Source organism: Ambystoma mexicanum, chromosome 9, assembly GCF_040938575.1.
Source record: "Ambystoma mexicanum isolate Mex_15411 chromosome 9, UKY_AmexF1_1, whole genome shotgun sequence".
NCBI lineage: Eukaryota > Metazoa > Chordata > Amphibia > Caudata > Ambystomatidae > Ambystoma > Ambystoma mexicanum.
The window spans coordinates 692,563,585-692,582,730 of record NC_090931.1 but is presented as its reverse complement, the minus strand read 5'-3'; positions in this window follow the sequence as shown (position 1 = coordinate 692,582,730).

The window sequence follows — 19,146 nt, the reverse complement described above, 5'->3', positions numbered from 1 at the left end:
GCCACCTCTCCTCCCTCCTTCTCTTCCTTTCCCCTGTTCTTCCCAGATGAGGTTTCTAGACAAGTACGATCTATGAAAGTCTCATCAAAACAGGTTCATCCCTGTTCCTCCAAAACAATCAAGGACCACATTGACTCCCTGGCGGCTGCTCTGGCCGAATTCTGCAACCACTCCTTTGCCACAGGAGCATTCCCTTCCCCTGTGAAGCACTCCCTTGTGCACCGTCTTCTTAAGAAACCCTCTGCCCAGCTAACTATCACCCAAACTCCATCACCCCTTTCCTGGGAAAACTCTTGGAAAAGTTGGCCATCTCCCAGCTTAATCTTCACACTGAATCTGTTGGTTGTCTCCATGATCATCAATCTGGCTTCATAGCTGCCAGAAGCATGGAAAGTGCTCTCATGAAAATCCTTAAAGACCTGCTCTCCAACCTTGATTGCAACACCTCCTGTGCCCTCATCTTACTTGATCTCTCCTCTGCCTTTGACACCGTCAGCCATGGCATCCTGCTCAACCGTCTCCATGATAACCTGGGTATCACTGGTCAGGTTCTGGCGTGGCTGACTCCTTTCCTCTCTGATCAACCCTCCCAGGTTCAACTTGGCTCCTTCCTTTCCTCTATCTCTACCTGTGATGTTCCCCAGGAGGTCTAACCTCTCACCCTGGCAGCTCAACCAATACCTGGCACTTCTTGCCCACTGCATTGCTGCGCTCTGCCTCAACTTCCAGAGCTATGCGGATGACACTCAGCTAATTTTCAGGCTACCTTCAGCCACCTCTTCTCCCTCTCTCATCTCGGTCTGGCCGCCATCCAGGAGTGGTGTGCCGCCAATGATCTCTGCCTTAATGCCAGTAAGACTGAGATTCTCTTCATCGGCACACCCACTCCCTCCTTTCTTGTCACTCTTTGGCCAGCCTTTCTTGGCCCTCTTCCTGCTCCCATCTGTGAAGCTAAAAACCTTGGGGGTCCTCTTCGACTCCACACTCTCCTTCTTTCTTCACATCTGCGATGCCTCTAAGACGTCACACTACCAGCTGCACCTCCTCAGAGGTATTCTTCCTTTCCTCTCCTTCCCCCAGTCGCTCACTGTCTATAGAGCTCTGGTTCTCTCTAGGCTGAACTATTGCAACAGCCTCTTTCTAAATCTGCCTGCCTCTACTCTCTACTCTCTGCAACTCATTCAGAACAGGACTGCAAGACTTATCCTTGGCCTCAAGCCCAGGGATCGTCTCTCTACAGGACTGAAATCTGGCTCCCAGTGGCTGCGAGGATTAAGTTCAAAACCCTCTGCATTGTCCACAGGGCTTTCTGTTCTGGGGCCAGGGGCCTCAATACCTTCAACTCTCTCTTTCTAAATATCTTCCTTCTGAAGCTCTTTGCTCATCCGCCTCCAACTCCCTCAGGCTCAGGAGTTCTCCAAGCAATGAGTTGGTGGTAGATCTCTTTCTCCGTCTGGGGCCTCACTCTGGAAGAGCCTCCCTCCCTGAAACTTGAGGAGAATCATCTGTGGTTCCGGAAGCACCTCAAAACCTTTCTCTTTGTTTCTGCTTTTTCTCCCCCACTCTCCTGCTGACTTCCTGGCTGAAACTGAAACTGCACTGGTTACCTGGCCACCTGGCCACCCTCCGATCTCTGGCCCAGGTCCCCCTAGCCCCCATGCCAGTCGCACACCTGCACTGCCTTCCTGGCAACCCACGCACTTGTGGACTGTTCTCTGTATCCCTACAGTCCCACTACCAGCACTTGACACCTGATGTCTGCACTTACCTCTGCACTTACCACCAGCTGGACGTACCTTTACTTTATTTATTCTATTATCCCATGTATTGCACTGTCCCTCCTCCTTTCCCCTTCCCATGACACTTGGTCTAGTAGGATCGTTGTTTGTCTTCCCTCTGTTCCCCCTCCCTTGCCTCATCGCGCCTTGAAACACTTGTGTATAGGCGTGTTATAAATGCCATATCATAACTATGTGGCTTTTTACCCAGTTTTTCACAGAATGTCCTGTAAAATGCACCACATTAACCCATTATTTTACATTTTTTCCAGGGTGGGAGGTTTGACCCACCGGAAGTCCTCTTGTTTGGTTCGGGCTTCCTCACTGCAGTCAGTCGCTCCTGCCTATTCGCCACAAATATTTACACCACACCAGTTATGTGTGACCCTCCCATGTGTATTGCCCTTTTAACATGGGCCATGACTATGTCATGGTCCAAGCTAATAAAAGGAGCCCCTGCAGGCATATGCATCAGACTGGCTGCAGACTCCCAAAGAAGAATGACTAAGTCTGTCTCTCATTTAGGCCTGCAGGCCCACACTGTGTGAACATGGGCATGCAGGCCAGGATACCGTGGGGCCCTTGTGCCAGCAAGGTGGCAAGGGTCCGCATGGTTAAGGGTAAGGCCCGCCCTGCCCCCACTTAAAACCAGGTGTCCCCTGGCAACCCCCTGAGGCACTGGGCCTCTAAGGTGCTGATAACCATAACACCCCTTGGGCCTGCTGGATGTCCATAGCAGGCCCCCATATAACAATGTCCCTGCTGTTCCTAGGTTTTTGCTTTTTTCTTCCCTTTCTTTATTATTTGAAGAAGGAAGGAGGGATGGAGCTTTCCTCCCCTCTGGGGAGAGAATGGGGCAGGTGGCAGCCATCGCCGCACCGCCTGTAAAACGAAGAGGAGCAGTAATGCAATCCTGGGCTTCTGGTGCTGACACACAGAGAGCTCTGTGTCAGAGCTCAGGGGAGGAAACAATGCCCGGGTGCCTGCCATGGTGCTGGCAGCCCCCCACTCTCAGATACTGCCCGCTGGAATGTGAAGTGCTTGCTCCATGTCAGAGCAGGAAGGAGATGGCCCTTAGAGAACCCGGGCCCCACAGGCGGTGATGGAAGTGCAACATGCCCTGTCGTTACAATGCAGCAGGAGGGTACATGGTCCTCTGCAGATCCCAGGCCTGGTGGTGAAAGAAAGCATTTCGACAACAAGTTGCATCTTAAGCCAGTTATCCTGGCTAAGGCGATACAGAGTGGCTCTCAGCTAAACAGCACACCAGTGCCAACAGCCCCTGCTTACAAGGTGGATTAGGTAGAAGTGACCTGACACCTCAGCACCAAGACAGAGGGTTGCAGCTCACATCAAGGCTGGTACGCCTTACTGCTGGCAGGAACATAACAACCTCTGACTGTGGGAGGGAAATGTGTGGTTTCAAGTACTCTGCCACCAGTGACATCAGGCCCTGCCACTGGTGACACCCTGGCCTCAGTGTACCCTACCACTGGTGGGCGCCCTCTGCTAATGACAGCTTACTGCCCACACTCCTACCTGGGGGAGAGAACTGTGCGAGTGGCCTCATCACCCTGCCACTGGTGTGCACCCTGGCTGGCTCGCCATCCATGGACCAGGCCGATGTGGCCCTGGGTGCTATTCCTGACACCCCCTAGCTGGTACATCACCGGACCTATCGTCCGGCCTGGAAGATGGGACTGGCCAGGACTGCTGCGGCCCCATCAGCAGCAGTGACTCCTGCCTGGGGGAGGAGAAGAAGTGGCCCCGACGCCCTCTGATCTGTGTCCAGCCAACCAAGGTCTTGCAGCCCTCAAACCCACCACCCAGAAGAAGTGCTATGAGCCAGCGAGGGTTGCAGCTCTGCATGAAGGCTTGTGCGCCCTCCTATCCCACTACAGTGAAGAGACACTCCTGCCAGGGGGAGCATAGCCAAGAAAAAGGTGAGCCAGTACCCCTACCCTTTTGACATTAGGTGGCGCAGCCTTAATGACCTGCGTTTTGCTAACTGCCCAACATCAACGGACAGACTGAGCCTGGCGCAACGTGGCTGCCCTGATACCTGCACCTCGCTGCCAGCTCCAACATCAGGGACTAAGCCGATGTGGCCCCTGCTGCCCCCAGGCGCGGCTTAACCAGCCTTTTAACTTTAGCATCAATGGACCTGGACCCGTGGAAATGACTATCCTGAACGGACATTGGAGCCAAGTGAACTGGCCTCCGACAGTCCTGCGAGTGCTCGGAGAAGACACAGTGGACATGTGTTTAGATGCTGGGAGCCTGCATGTAATTGTGTCCTTAAAGTGGTCCCAATTAAATGGATGTGAAGCTGTCTTCACGTAAGTTTGTAGACATGCTCTAAATGGTGTCAGAAGCTAGCAATGGCGTCATTCAGTGGTGGAAGTTCCACTGAGCCTAGGTTAATAAAGGGTTTTGTAATATGTGGTCAAACTGCAAACATTCCACCGGCGGTTCACAAACCGCGACTGTCATCCGCTGGTTATGTTTAGAGTGTGTTGATATGTGTTCTATGTCTATAACTATGTGAGCCCCATGTGTGTACCAGTGACATATCCTATTTGTTGTCGATCCGATGATTCTGAAGTAGCCTGAGTAATGTTGTTCTGTAATGGCGGGAGGGAATCATTTATGTTTCTAAAGATTTGTTTGTTATGAAAAATGAGGAGTGTGGTGTGTGACCCTCCCAAGTGTGTTGCCCCTTTAAGGGAAAGTGTCCCTCCTGTGTGTATTGCCCTTTTAACATGGGCCATGATAGCTAATAAAAGGAGCCCATGCAGGCATGTGCTTCAGACCGGCTGCAGACTCCCAAAGAGGAATGACCGAGTCTGTCTCTCGTTTAGACCTGCAGGCCCACACCGTGTGAGCACGGGCTGCAGGCCATGATGCCGTGGGGCCCTGGTGCCAGCAAGGAGGCAAGGGTCTGCATGGTCATGGGTAAGGCCCGCCCTGCTCCCACTTCATACTGGGTGTCCCCCGGCAACCCCCCCCCCCCCCCCGAGTCACTGGGCCTCTAAGGTGCTGATGACCATGGCACCCCTGGGGCCTGCTGTATGCCCATAGCAGACCCCCATATAACAGCTGCTACCAATGTCAATGTCATTCCAACATATTAGTATCCCGCCGATTCTGACTTCTTGTACTTCCAGCCAAGCCACATGTATAAAATTTCACGCTTTGATACCTTTACGGTTGTTAGAAATCAAATCAAAATCAAACATGTTTTAAAACACTCTAGTTAAAAGTCACCCAATTGCATATCATTTATGACCACAGCGTGGCAGCAACGCTCCACGCTTGTGAAAGGACTGTTTACTGGTTTTGTGCCGACAGAAACAAACCAGAAGAATGTTAAGTGCTTCCAAGCAGAGGCGGTCTGGCAAAAGTCCACCTGCATCTGGGCGCCGGATTGGCCGATCTGTGGCATTTTAGATTTTTAGGAGAGGAGAAAGATCAGCCTTTCCATTTTCTTGTTCACATTTGTGGGGATTCTATCACACTATGTGAAATTGTGCGTGCCTCGGTGTGAGACTACATAATGAGGACTCACATTTATTGTCTACCTCAGTGGCATAAGGCAGATTTGTTTCCAAGTGCTTGATGATGGCACAGGAGGAATTGGGCCTGAACAAGACGGAGCGCACCTCTGGCAAAACCTGTCCTGCTGAGACGTCATTCCATGGAGACATCTATAAGGGCCAAGGAGAAGGAACAGCTGGAACAGTCCCAGTGTTACTTTGTTTCCCCATCAAGAAAGAAGCCGAATAATGTCCAAACTTGGCGAGTGGCCCACAAAAACGCCATAATTGTCTTTGTGAGCGTTGGTGTTCACCCAACTCACTTATCACATTTGCATTGAATAATCGGTGCCTGGTGGCAGCCCTAAACTCTTCACCGGAGGTGAGGAGCTCATGTCACCGTTCAGATTCTGCTCCAGGCATTGGGGTTTCAACACGGGACCTGAGAGGCAAGCATGCAACAACAATGGGCTATTCGGGCTACAGTCCACCCAACCCCGAAAGGCTGGGTCATTGCTCACAGGGCCTTGCTCAGCCTCAGAGCTTTATTGAGAAGGGCAGCGTTGCGATGATAAACCTATACTGGACACTTAGCTACGGTGACCAGATTTTGGAAATACAAAACCGGGACAGGCCACTGACGTAGAAGTAGGACTACAGCTTCAGATGTGAAACTAGTCCTACTTCTGTGCAAGTGGCCTGTCCGCCTGTCCCATGTCATGTTGATCAACTGAGGAGAACGCCGGGGGTCCCCAGACTATTACGTTTTGAAAACCCGTCTGGGATTTGCGGATTGGGTGGATACCATTCCGTTTTTTTGGCTAAACCGATGGAAAAATCATAACATCGGGCCAAAAACCGGGATGTTATCCGCCTGATCCTCAAATCCCGGGACAGGGTTTTTAAACGTTAAAAAGTCTCGGGACCCTGGGACGGAGGCACAGTACCCGGACAGTCCCGGTAAAACTGGGACGTCTGGTCACCCTACTTAGCAATAGCTTGGCACATTACTTTACTAGTGCATGAATCTGTAGTGACAGCCCCTTTCCTTGTGTGTGAATGAACTGTGAGGGGACACTTACAAGTGAAAGCCCATACAAGGCTCCAGTCACTTACCAGCCGCCAGATTACAGAAACTTTGCACCGGTGCAAGTGCAAAGGTGCACGGTATTAGCACTAGGGCAAAAATTGCCTTATTTCTGAAAACACTTGTAAATATTAGAAAACCATTGCGCCATGACAAGTGCAATCTGCCGTGGTATAAGCACCAAGGTAAAAATTGCCCAAGTGCAAAAAAGATAAATGTTTGCACAGGGGCAAAGTTTGTCCTAGTGCTAATACCATTCCATATTAGCACTAGGGCAAACTTTCTCCTGATGCAAACATAGAGTGAAATGTATCTTTTTTTGCACTAGTGCAATTTTGGCCCTACTACTTATGACATGCCAAATTGCACTTGTCATGGTGCAATGGTTTTCTAATATTTGCAAGTGTTTTTAGAAATAGGGCAAACTTTGCCCCAGCGCTAATACCGTGCGAACTTTGCACTTGCACAAGTGCAAAGCTTCTGTAATATGGCCACAAATGTGTGCATTCTTGTACGAAAAATGGATTCACAAAATAAAAGCCCTTCTCTAAAGCTTAGTTTATGATGTCTACCAGTTTGACATGCACACATGGGTTTGTTTGTATGCCACTAAGCAACTTGCCCTACCATCCTGCCCAACAGTAAGCTTTACGTGCTTGCCAAATCGTTACTTTAGGCAGCTAACCTTATCCCACCATGTCATTGATTGCGTGTCTTTAAGTGCTTAAGGTAGAGGGGTGTGAACGAGAGGCAATGTGTCAGGCTCACATTACGTTTCATTTTTTGGTTCGAACGGTGGACACGATGTGGCAGTAACATCGCTCTAAGGTTGCTTGATTGGAGCATGAGGGCCGCCCAAATCAAACTATTCAATAGCCTTCACCGGTCGCCTGTCCAGATACACCGTAGACATCTGGCCCTCAGCGTAAAGTGCTGGAAATGCATTAAGAGGCACAGTCCGTCATCTGATCTGGCTTTGCCTCAAAACTCAGGAATTCTGGGGGAAAGTCATTGAAAGAATCGACCTGTCCATGAGATCAGCATTCCAAAGAAACCTCCCATTGTTCTAGACTGCGACGGCAAATTCCTGACGAGTCGACCCCAGCCAATGAAAGCCTGGCTCTTCAGGGCAGAAATCGGGCATGGGCATGAACGTCAAAGGCTTGGCAGGTGACCTGCTCTCAGTGTAGACTATCCTGGAGAGGGGCACTTAGAAACATAAGGGGGACAGTAAGATGTGTAACGAACGCGACCTGGCTTCCCTTTTTGGATTTATACGGCTAGACCCTTTCTTGAAATGGTCCTTTCCGACTCCCTTCTTACAGTCATATCGCGCTTACTTTGACATCCATGTAGAGCCTGCCGAAGCAGGTTCCCATCCCGGCAGGGCCAAACTCCGCCTTTCATCCATTCCGAGGTCTATAAATGGGCAGCACACACCCTGGGTAATAATAAGCAGCGCTCAGATGCCTGAGGGTTCGTAGCACTATATAAATGCAAAATTATAATTATCAGTGTATTGTCACCCTCTAAGGGCCTGATTCACAGTGCGTTTTACTATGGGATTGCGCCATTATAAACGCTTCCGTGAATCAGGCCCTTAATCTCCAACCACCCATCCCCCACACACATGCCTCCATGTGCCTCTTTTTTGTGGTTCGGGGAATCCCTTGCACTCTGTAAACATTGTACCCACTGGGCAGAGAGAGGTGTGTGTGGCGGGTGGGGAAGCGGGGGCCGCGTGAGGGGAATAGGTGCTGATAACTGTTTCCCATAAACTGCCCATCAGCAATCATATGTTTTCTTTATTCGAGAACTTATGCTGTGCATATGGTCAACTTAATTGCACGTTTTGCACTGTGTAAGTTACGTTTCTACACTCGCCAATAAAAAAAAAATTGTAATGAAAAAATATTCTTTGCATTTTTTGACCTATATTTTACGATTCACAATATAGAAAAGAAAGCTGCAATATGACTGTTTGGCTTGACCTGATTCTGTAGGATTTATATATTGCCAGGTTGCTTTACTGTGTGCTTTGTTTACGTTGTAATGTAACGCTTTAAAAACGTTATGTTTGTAGTTTAGTTCTTAAAGAGCCATGTAGGTGTAGACTAGGCAACCGGGCAAGGTTGCTTTGTTGCCATGATGATGTATGAAGATCTGACAAGGTAAGGCTGCCTGTGTTAATGGATCTGCTGCAGAGCTGGATGTGCAAATAGCGTATTACAAGCGGAAACCACACCGGGACAGATTCAGCATTTTTGTTCTCCCCACTCGAGTTTAATCCAGTTGGTGCTATTGAAAATTAAGCTTGACCTGTTATTTACAAAGATGTGAATCTGCAGGACCTTGTCTGGAGCCGCTTTGTGAGCGCGTTATGAATGCTCAATAAATACCTTTTATTATTCTATTCCGTTCTAAACTCTGGAGGATATGGTTTGATAAGGCTGTGTTAACATATGGACACTGGGAGGCAGCAATGTTCCACGCTTAAGAAAGGGGCCAGGAGGAGGCTTCTGACCAACTCTTGCTGCTTCCCAGGCCCGTGAGAGTGGTTAGTGCATCTTAACGGCGTAGTGCAGGGGTCAAGTCCTAAAAATTAAAGTGGGGGGACTCATCAACAAGCGCAATGGGATGTGACGTCACCAGAAATTAGCATATCAAGGTGAAATATGCACATTTCATTAAACTGGCTTTGCATAACCAAATTACACAGGACAAATGGCATTTGCCTTTCATAAAATCAACACACACACAAAACCAAGAGAGGCTATTTTCTTCTAATAGTGTTTTTGAAAACGTTAAAAGGTGTGCATGTTTTAAACTCCGGGAACCAATACAAATGTTTTTCCTGGGACATGCAGTACCGAAATGGGCCATTTCACCTTTGGATGTTTGTTATTTTTCATCAGGTTACATAGTGCAGTGGTGAAGTGTCCGGCCTGCAAACCTGGCGACTGTGATCGGCTTTAATTCATAAATTCAAAGAGGACATTCAGTGTTTCTCATTTGAGCTGGGGGGGACTGAGGCCACCCTCTGAATAAAGTGGGTGGACTCCGTCCCCCCCGCGTGTACCCTCGACTTGAGCCCTGGCGCAGTGCCAGTGCAGTGTCTAGTCCTCGGCCCTCTACGCCGTCAAGAAGCGCTATCCAGTGCATCCAACCACCACTGGCAACATGCCACATCAACGTAATGTCCAGGGTAAATCACACTTGCCTTGTTAAAGACCTGAATGGTCGAAACACGCGTCAGCACCCACAGTGATAATAAAGACCTAATGGCATGAATACATATCTCTCAACAAATTGTGATCTGACACAACACAGGAATTTTTCTTAAACCGGCCACTTATGTACAAAGCGCCAATATCGTAGGAATCCGACAAGCACCCACCTATCCCTTGCTTGGGGCACAGGAGCACTGCCCTAATGGATTCCTGCAGCCGGCTGCTTCAGCATCACACACATATGAGGACGAGTTTGGCGCAGTAGCCCCATGTTCCTGGTGCTCTCACTCTTTGCTAGTGCACGTGTACGTGTTTTGCCAGTTATGGCTTTGTCAGGGCTTGTGAAAAGCGTCATACATCGTAGTATTCAACTTACGTTGGTGCCGGACAAACATACGCATAATCGCACTAACATATATGGACCATCTGATTGGACTCAACTTCTTTTGCCGTAACATAACATGCAGTTGAATACTACTATGTATGGCACTTTTCACAAGCATTGGCAAATAACTGGTGAAACACATGCACACGACTTGTGAGAGTTTACACAATTATTTCGATATTGAGCACCTGGAGACTGCCCCTGGGTGGTAGTGGAGTGTGGCATAAATCAACATAACATGTCAATCTTAAGGTTTGTTTGGGAAAGCCTTGTATAGCAATCATAGGATGATATCAATAAAAGTATTCTCAATAAGCATGTTTCAAGAATTCATTTGATAGCATCTTCACCCTATTCTGGTTTTCTGCTATGGGGGCTACCAGGAGGACCCTCCACTCGAACTTTCCTTCGGGGTCTCTGCTGATGTCCTAATTGTACCTCGCTGACAGCCTTCTGTCCTCCTAAAGTTAAGCCTGAATGCTCGGCTATAACTACCAATGGAGAGTCTGGTCTTTTCTTTTGGGCGGCACACTATCCCCCCGCTAGGCTAGAAGATTGCACTGCCATCTCAAGAGGGTTGTACAAAAATCGGCCAAACATGAACCGTACCAGCTCTTCTCGGTAGTTTACCATACTTTTCATATAAGATAGCAGTGTTGTGTGCTATGTTACACCTGCAGAACAGGTGAAATCGCAGGGGTTTCATAATGACAAGTGCAAGGCCTTATGTCGCCTAAGGCGATGGTACCGTTTTTCACCCCACTCCATTTGTGCGCTTGTGCGAGAATCTTTCAAGAGGTGGAAGCCCCCAGGGTGGTAGTCAAACCTCTGTGCTGCTCTTCCATCCCGTTCAGCTGAATGGAGGGGTATCAACTAGCCCTGTTGGAGAGTACACATATTTTCAGAAAGGCTACCTTATTTTTATTAGAGTGCAATGCACTCATTAACAGGGCTGTTCATTTGATGGGACAGTATCAGAACTTCTTAGCAAGGTTATTCTGCTGCTAATAGGATCGGACCACGGCTAGTAGTCCGCATATAGACGTTTAACCTTTAAAATCACAGCACTGTTCCCAGACTGAGAATTGAGGCCAGAGCTTGAATGTCTATGAATCATGAACTGCCTCAAACTTTGCTAAGCTTGGAAAACACAGTCTCTCTCTCTCTCTCCCTCTCCCTCTCCCTCTCCCTCTCCCTCTCCCTCTCCCACTCCCTCTCCCTCTCCCACTCCCTCTCCCTCTCCCTCCCCCTCCCCTTCCCCTTAGAGGAACTCCTTTGCAATCCAACTAAGGGAAAGCGCATGTTGTATGCAATGGATTGGTGTGAAGCGGTGGATTTCTTAAACTCATACAGAACCTACACAGAATATGCCCAGTATGGCAGAAGAAGAGAGGTTCTACCTAAATATATCCTCCATTTTCCAAGCACCACTGCAAGAAATGTGTATTTGCGCTTCAGGCTTAAGCAATTGCCAACTCGTGAGCGTTTTGGTGTGTGGTGTTCTTGGGTGGGCCGGTCTCGCTCTTGTAGATTGTGTAAAAGAATATTGTGAATTGGAAACTCTTAAACATCTTGCCACCCATTGTGCCGCAATGAACAACTTGAGACTCTTACAATTCAACTCACATGTATTTGTTCAGTTTACACAGACGGGAGAATTCTTATGGTCCAGACTTATGTAGGCAAATGGTGCTTTGCAGATTTTTGACTGATGCTTTTGCCCTTTCAAATGTGCAGATGTAACTAGTTTTTAATTGTTTGAAGCGTGTTTTCTACGTAATATTGACTTCAGCTTTTAATAATAATTTTTTATTACATTTTTTTTATGATCTTGCTTTTAAATTTTCTTCTGGTAATTATGTTATTTTCTTTATTTTGTGAAGGGTTTGCTTAATTTTTTTTTTTTTAATTTCAATTATATTGATTTTGTAAAAGTTCGACATTCAATTACATTCAAATTCCATCACTGAGTCGAAAGAAAAAGATTGTTCACAACAAATAACATTTTCATATAGAGCGTATAAAGTCTCTTGGAATCAGATAATTAACCAATAACGTCAACAAAACCCACTTTCTTTACCCCGCCCCCTTGCCCCCTTCACATGTCACCATCCGGGGGTTTGAAAACAAATTTAAACATTACCAAAGAACCACTAATATACTCACGACATAAGGCAAGTGTGCACAGCATAACCCAAAACTCTGGCATAACAGATTCCATCAGCAATTGACTAAATTGACACGAAGTTCAGCAGTGTTTTGCACACATTCTTTTCACGTGACATATGTAGCACGAAATTCTGACCATGCATTCTCAACATTGGTACGATCTCCATGTAAGGCTGCAGTCAGGCTTTCCATTTTGTAAATACTCAGAGCAACACCCAGCCACTCAGTCTTGCTAGGGCGTGTAGCTCTTTTCCATACCATGGAAGATGCGATAGCAGATGCGGCTACATCACATGGAGGAAGGGTATGCGAGAAACCTGAAGGTGTCTCACCTGCTAGTCCCCAGAGATCTGTTGTCCAGGTGGCCGAAACACGGCCATAGCTATTGGATACAGTTCCTGGGGGTGGACCAGTGGGGGAGGATCACCTGGAGGAGGGGTATTCTGGGAGTGGAAGTGGGACACTGAAGGTTGAGACACGGTACCCCCTTCCTTGTAACACCTTTTCCCCATCCTACCCTTTAGGATATTTAAAAGGTCTACCCCCTTTTCCGAAACGAACACTTTCTTACACCGTAACAGACAACTGACTAACCCCAGAGCCGTTTACCTGACATGTCCCAACACAAGGGTCAGGCAGAGTCAGGCAATTGACAATAATCACACACACCTGACGTCCCTTTACCTTCCCACAAGGGTAAAAGGCAGAGCACAAGAGTACACTACAACCAAGGCCAAACACACGATGAAACAGCTACACCAAACCAGCAGTTCAAATGGAAGAGAAAGGCGGCGAGACCTGGAAGGAGGACGAAGTGGTAACTGCCCTTGCCCTTTTCCAGGGACGTCATTTCACCAAAATGCCAGGGGTAGCGGAGGTCACACCACACGACCCTTGACCTCTGATGACATCCATCACATAAAGATATGTCATATTACACCACCTCGAAGTGACATCATGGGAAGCAATTGAACACAACCTTTCACCCCTTGACAAAACAGGAAGTGGCATCACATAGCATTGTTTCTAAGTACAGTATGAAAAATATGATTAGGGTTTCACTGTAAAGTGATATACATTGCACAGAAGAATAGATCACCATGTGTATCGTTAATGTCAGTGCGTATAGGCCCATATTACCAAATTACTGTGAATGCAAGCAGATGTCCAAGGCCAAAGGATACTGATGTGTTATTATATAGCACTTACGCTTAAGCGCTTCATATAGAACATACATACAATATCACCCAAACTCTATCGGTACTCATTTACCAACCTCAGCAGGAAAAAAGGCTGAGGTGACCTTGCCAGGAGGGGAACCTGCAGATCACACACACATTGCAGCAGTGAGCGCTCTACCCACTGAACTATCTTACCGTCTGTAGCTACCAGAAAAGCAGCCACTCTAGAAACAAAGAGCCACATGCTGCTGGCCATAGCCCATGAGCCTCAATTAAAAACAAATATATATGAAAAAGAAAGAAGGTGAGGAGAAATAGCTACTGTTATTAACCAAGTGCCAGGTCAATAATGCTAATTAAAACATAACTGTGCCAGGAGAGAGGAAGGAAGGCCAGTGCTGTTGCACCGACCATGCCCCCCCAACCCCTATGATTCCCAGGGTAGACCACAGTGAAGTTCACAAGCCTCCTTGAAAAAATCCTGTTATGTAGTTAGATTACATTCATAAAAGTCAATAATAAACACTAATAAAGTGCAACTTGCATATAAACATTGAAATCGGACTGTTTTGCCAGAAAATCATTCCTTGAAAACTCCATAAACGACAGCTAGCTCTATTTTATGAAGAATTAAATGTAGTTCTCGTTTATATAGTTTCCAAAGATTTTTTGGGAATCATGTTTTGGCATGTTCAATGTTTATATGTAAGTAGCACTTTATAAGTGTTTGATATTGACCTCGTTGAATGTCATCTAACTACATCACGGGCACTGGCCTATTCATGGGAGAAGCAAAGCAGAGAAAATAAATACTATCCATCGTAGACGAGGCCTAAGTGCTACTCTAAAGTGCCTGACCTCATAAAGCCGCTTCTTTTATATTCACAGTTGGTGGCAGCAGATCAGAAACTCAAATACGAATGGAATGATATGAAATATACCCAAATTCATTAAAAAAAGATTTCAGCTCCTTTGAGTTGAAACAGTAGCTGACACATTGTGCAGCGTGAACATTAAAATAGGGCACGCCCAGAAGAAGGCCATCCCTGCATCCTGCTACTGTGCTATGAAGTCACCAGTCTGATGATACCCAGGGCTATCTGAGCCACAGGATGAGCTGAAAGGCCGGGTTAAAATCTGCACACACACACGGTGTGGCGAAAGGCCTGGCATGGCTACCGGACAAGTCTGGGTGCTGTATCCAGTGTGACCCCCTGCAACTCACCCCACATGGGTTATGAGAGTTCAGCATGGAGCTCAAAGGAAGGGCTCCTCCCTCACACCTCCGCCCACACACCCTCCACCCTACCGGAGACTGGGTGATCTAATCCCTCACTGTTTCTTCCCCTGGTTGCTTGTAGATGCCTTGCTGCTAAATTGCCCACCTCCCTCGTCCCCTGATGTTAACTCCCCGCTTGCCTGTTTGACTGCTCCCCCACCCCTATGAATGTAAAACGCTAGGTTGCTTCTCGAAGCTAGGTCCACGCTCAATAAATACCCTGATAGTAATAATCCTAATTTTCAGTCGCCTGGAACAGTGGTGGCGGTCTCTTCACACCTGCCCTTACTCTGATAGGAAATTCATTCTGATTGGCATGCGTGGTGTGGGCTGGCGTACTCGGGTAAACCCGCCCTGCCATGTTGTAAGCAGGCTAGTCTGCACCACGGTTGCCCGTGATTGCTCCTGGTAGAGGTTAGTAGCAACCTGATGCTGCAGATCATTATGAAGGAAAAGGCAAGAACTCCATCCTCCTCTCTCTGTTTCTATTTCATAGACACATCTCAGTAATGCCCTTGGTGCATCAGTGGTAAATGGAGAATGGATGGCCTCTACTGTCTCGGGAGGATAGCTCAGGGGCAATGCGCTCCCTTTGGAAGCAAGACGAAACAGAGCAACACAGGTTCGATCCCCGGGTCGGCGCTTAGTAACTTCTGGGTATTAAGAGAGTTATAAATAACCAATCATATTACATCACTGGCCACCAGTGCGTAATAAAGAGTGAATACAAGTTTCATTGTCATTCGTCTTTCATGCTTGGAGGAATTGTGTGACCCTATGGGCCCTATTATAAAATGTTTCCGCAGAACTGTCACCAAACTCGTTTACTGCTATTGCCACAAATCTAAGTGATTTGCCCGCGGTTGAAAGTACAGCGGGCAAATCGTTCGCATGAGATAGGTGCGAACTACCAAAAGTTCACACCTTTCTCATGCGAACACACATACATTCTCACGCACACACAACACACAACACACCCATAACACCCCCCCACCCACACCCTCAGCACACCCCCACCCACACCCCCAACATAAACAAACCCCACTTACCTTCATCTTCAAGCTGGGTTCCTGCAGCGCCACTTCCCTTTCACTTCCGTGATCGGGAACCGGCGCTGCAGGGTCCTTTTCTTTTCTTTTTTTTTTTTTTGTAACGGAAGGCTGTGGGGGTGTTCCTCACAACCCCTGCTCACTATACCATGAATTATAGTGAGCGGGGCGATGCGGGGGACAACCCCGCAACCCCTGTTTTTTTTTTTTTACAATGCTACCACCAAAGGTTCGAACTTTTGGTGTTCTAACCTTTCGTGTTAGCATTTTTGGAGCTTTTGGTCAATGCGACCATTTATATTCGGTAAAATTGATCTTAACCATTGCCACTGGGTTTGCTGGGTTTACCACCAGTTCACAAGTGTGGGAAGGCAGTATGGCGCGACAATTTTTTAGTCCATGGAATGAACGCCATGGGGATTTTTGTGGATTTACTGTGAGCTGTAATTAGGCCACTGTAAATATGCAATTTTTGGAGGGAAAGTGAAGGAATTATCTCCAGCTATGTGCTGGGCGTAAGTGCACAGGGTGGGAGTGAATGCAGGTGTGTGAGTGCGTTTGCAGGAGGTGTTTCTGTGGTGACAAAGCCCATCACATGACCCGTAGAGGTAGCACTATGGGAACCCAAAGGAGTTTCCCTCTTCTTGTCTAATCCAAAGACGTCCACAAGCTAGCCATCTCATACACAAACGCGCGCACACACACACACTGACCCACACACCCACACCCATATGCCTCGCCCTCTGGGGTGCTTCACCCCTTGGGCCCCACCCAGCTTACAGCCATCCATGAATGACAGGCCGCAATTCCTGGCGTATAGAGGCAGGAATCGGGCCTTCAGTCGCACACAATCATAGATGGGACAGCCAATTCCACACACCTTTCCCAGGCAGCATTCCCTGGCACATTTGCATGACCCTAAAATGGTGGGCAGACCACCTAAACCTCCACTCCCCTCATATGAAGTTAAGGAAGGGAGAGCCTACCCACTACCCACAAGGGGAGGAGATAGGCACAAGGGTCTAGGAGAAAATCAGGACCAGATAAAACCAGGAAGGAATAAGGAAACCACTCTGAGTGCTTTTTGCCCCACTATTCCCCACAGTATAAAAGATGACAGTTTTCATTAGCTTTGTGAAGGCACGGACAGCATTCATAGGAGCTGGTGTTGGAGAATGAGTGTAAAGCAGAGAGAGGGAGAGGGGCTGAGGCTGGCAGATGGACGCACGATCTGGAGGAAGACATTACGAGAAGAAGGAGTGGTAAAGATTGGAGTTGGCAAAAAGAGAGAAGGGTCTGATGGAGGAGGCGAGAAGGAGAGAGGGCAGAGGTTTGAGTGGAGGGAGTGAAAGAAAGATCTGGAGGTAGAGGTGAAAAAAGGAGGACACAGAGAGAGAGACTAAGGCTGGAGTTGAATGAGCGAGGGCAAGATCTGAAGTTGGACGAAAGAGCAAGGAGGCAGAAGATGGCAGAAAGGTCCAGAATAGAGAGTCACCATGAAAACATGAGATAGGGTACCAAAGGGGCAGATGGCAAGACCTGTGGGCCCAGATCTGGAGATGACCTGAACCCAAAGAGTGGCATGGTCTACAGCTTAAGAACCCAGAAAGAGAAGTGAGTGACTAACTAGGAGCCAGATCCCCTTAGGAATAGCAAGCCCATCAATACATCTAAAAGATACTTGCTGCTTAAGTCACAAGCCGATGGCTGACACAAATCTACACAGAGAGTTCCTACCAGGACACGCGTGGGACCCTTAGTGCACATGAACATGAGTATATCCACGTAGAAAGATAGAAGAGCATAAACTGTAATGTGCACATATGGGTGTGTGTATGCAGAGGTATGTGCGTTGGTCTGTTTATGTGCATGACAGCATGCAATGTGGAGAACGTGCACAGATGTGTGAGATTATGCATGCAGGATTGTGGCTATAGAGTTGTGTTTTCACATGCACAGGTGTGTGCATGTATGTATGTACACACATCTGTGTGTAGGTGCATGCTCAGGTGTGTGCACATGTAGTGGTGTGTGCGCCCACTACATCACGTGCATCCACATACCTTGATGCACACACAGACACACACACACAAACACTGCTTTGCACACACATACCCATGTACCAACAAACGCCATTGTATGACACACACATCAATGCATGCATACCTCCATTCACGTGCACTCATCTGCCTGTACACATACACACACACCTCTGCACATGCTCCCTAACGCACACACAAAATGACACACTGGTATGCACAAACCTGATTGGCACACACATCTGGGTGCATGCCCACCTAAGTGCACACTCCCATACACATCTCTATGCACACGTGCACACCTTTGTATACACATACAACACACACAAACACCTCTGTGTGCACTCACACACATCATGGAAACAAGTACACACCTGTGTGTATGTGCATGGGTGATTTTGCACATTTGTCGGTGTCCTCACACACCTGTGCCCTCACATGTCTATGCCACACACCTCTAAGTAGACACATATCCATAAGGGCACACACAAACACACCTCTAAGTGCATGTTCACTTCTACATGTGCCTACTTTTCTTCACATGCGTGCACATCTGTATGTACTAAAACACGTGTACACACAATAGCACACACTTTCACATCCCTGCTCTGCACATACTCTCACATTTCTGTAGATGGACACATACACCTCATGCTCACACACGCACACACACACACACACCTCCAGAGAGAGGGAGCTGAAGACCTAGGTAGACATTTACTCTTACCTGTGAACTGTGGCCACTAAGCAGAAATGAGGTCCCTGATTTGAACTATACTATAGAACAAGCATGACTGCTCACTCCGGTCACCAGCGACCAGCAACGACTCTAGAAAGATCTAAAACATTCCTTTTCAAGATCGACTTCTCCACCCTACACAAGAATTGCGCCCTAAGGCCAGTAAAGAAATAGCGCCCTTAAGGCCAGTATTCCACCGCACCACTACCGATGCAGCAACCAAGCCACTGGACCGAGCATGGCCATGGTAATTGTTAGGACAGTTTTTCTGAAGTCCAACTAAGGGCTTAGTAAAACGAAACAACTGAGACAGTGCAAGACCCCACTCTTAGCATAAGGCCTTAACACCCGAGTTCATGGTAGCGTAGACAGAACAGCCAGGCTTATCTTAGGAGGGGGAGAGGGCTGTAGGAAAGTACATAGAACCTGAAGTACACCAAAAATTCAATAGAAAGACTTACAACCAGACGAATTATAAAAAAATATAGGTGTATTATGAATACAAGAACACCAAGTTAAGACTTGTGTTTATGACTCAAGGGTAGTAGGTCCTGTCAGTTATGCTGTGACACTCAGTTAATGAATCACATAATCAACTAACCCTGTTACCAGGATAGTTTCCTGAATAGTGGATCACAGATTCAAGGAACAGTATATACCTATAAATATATTTA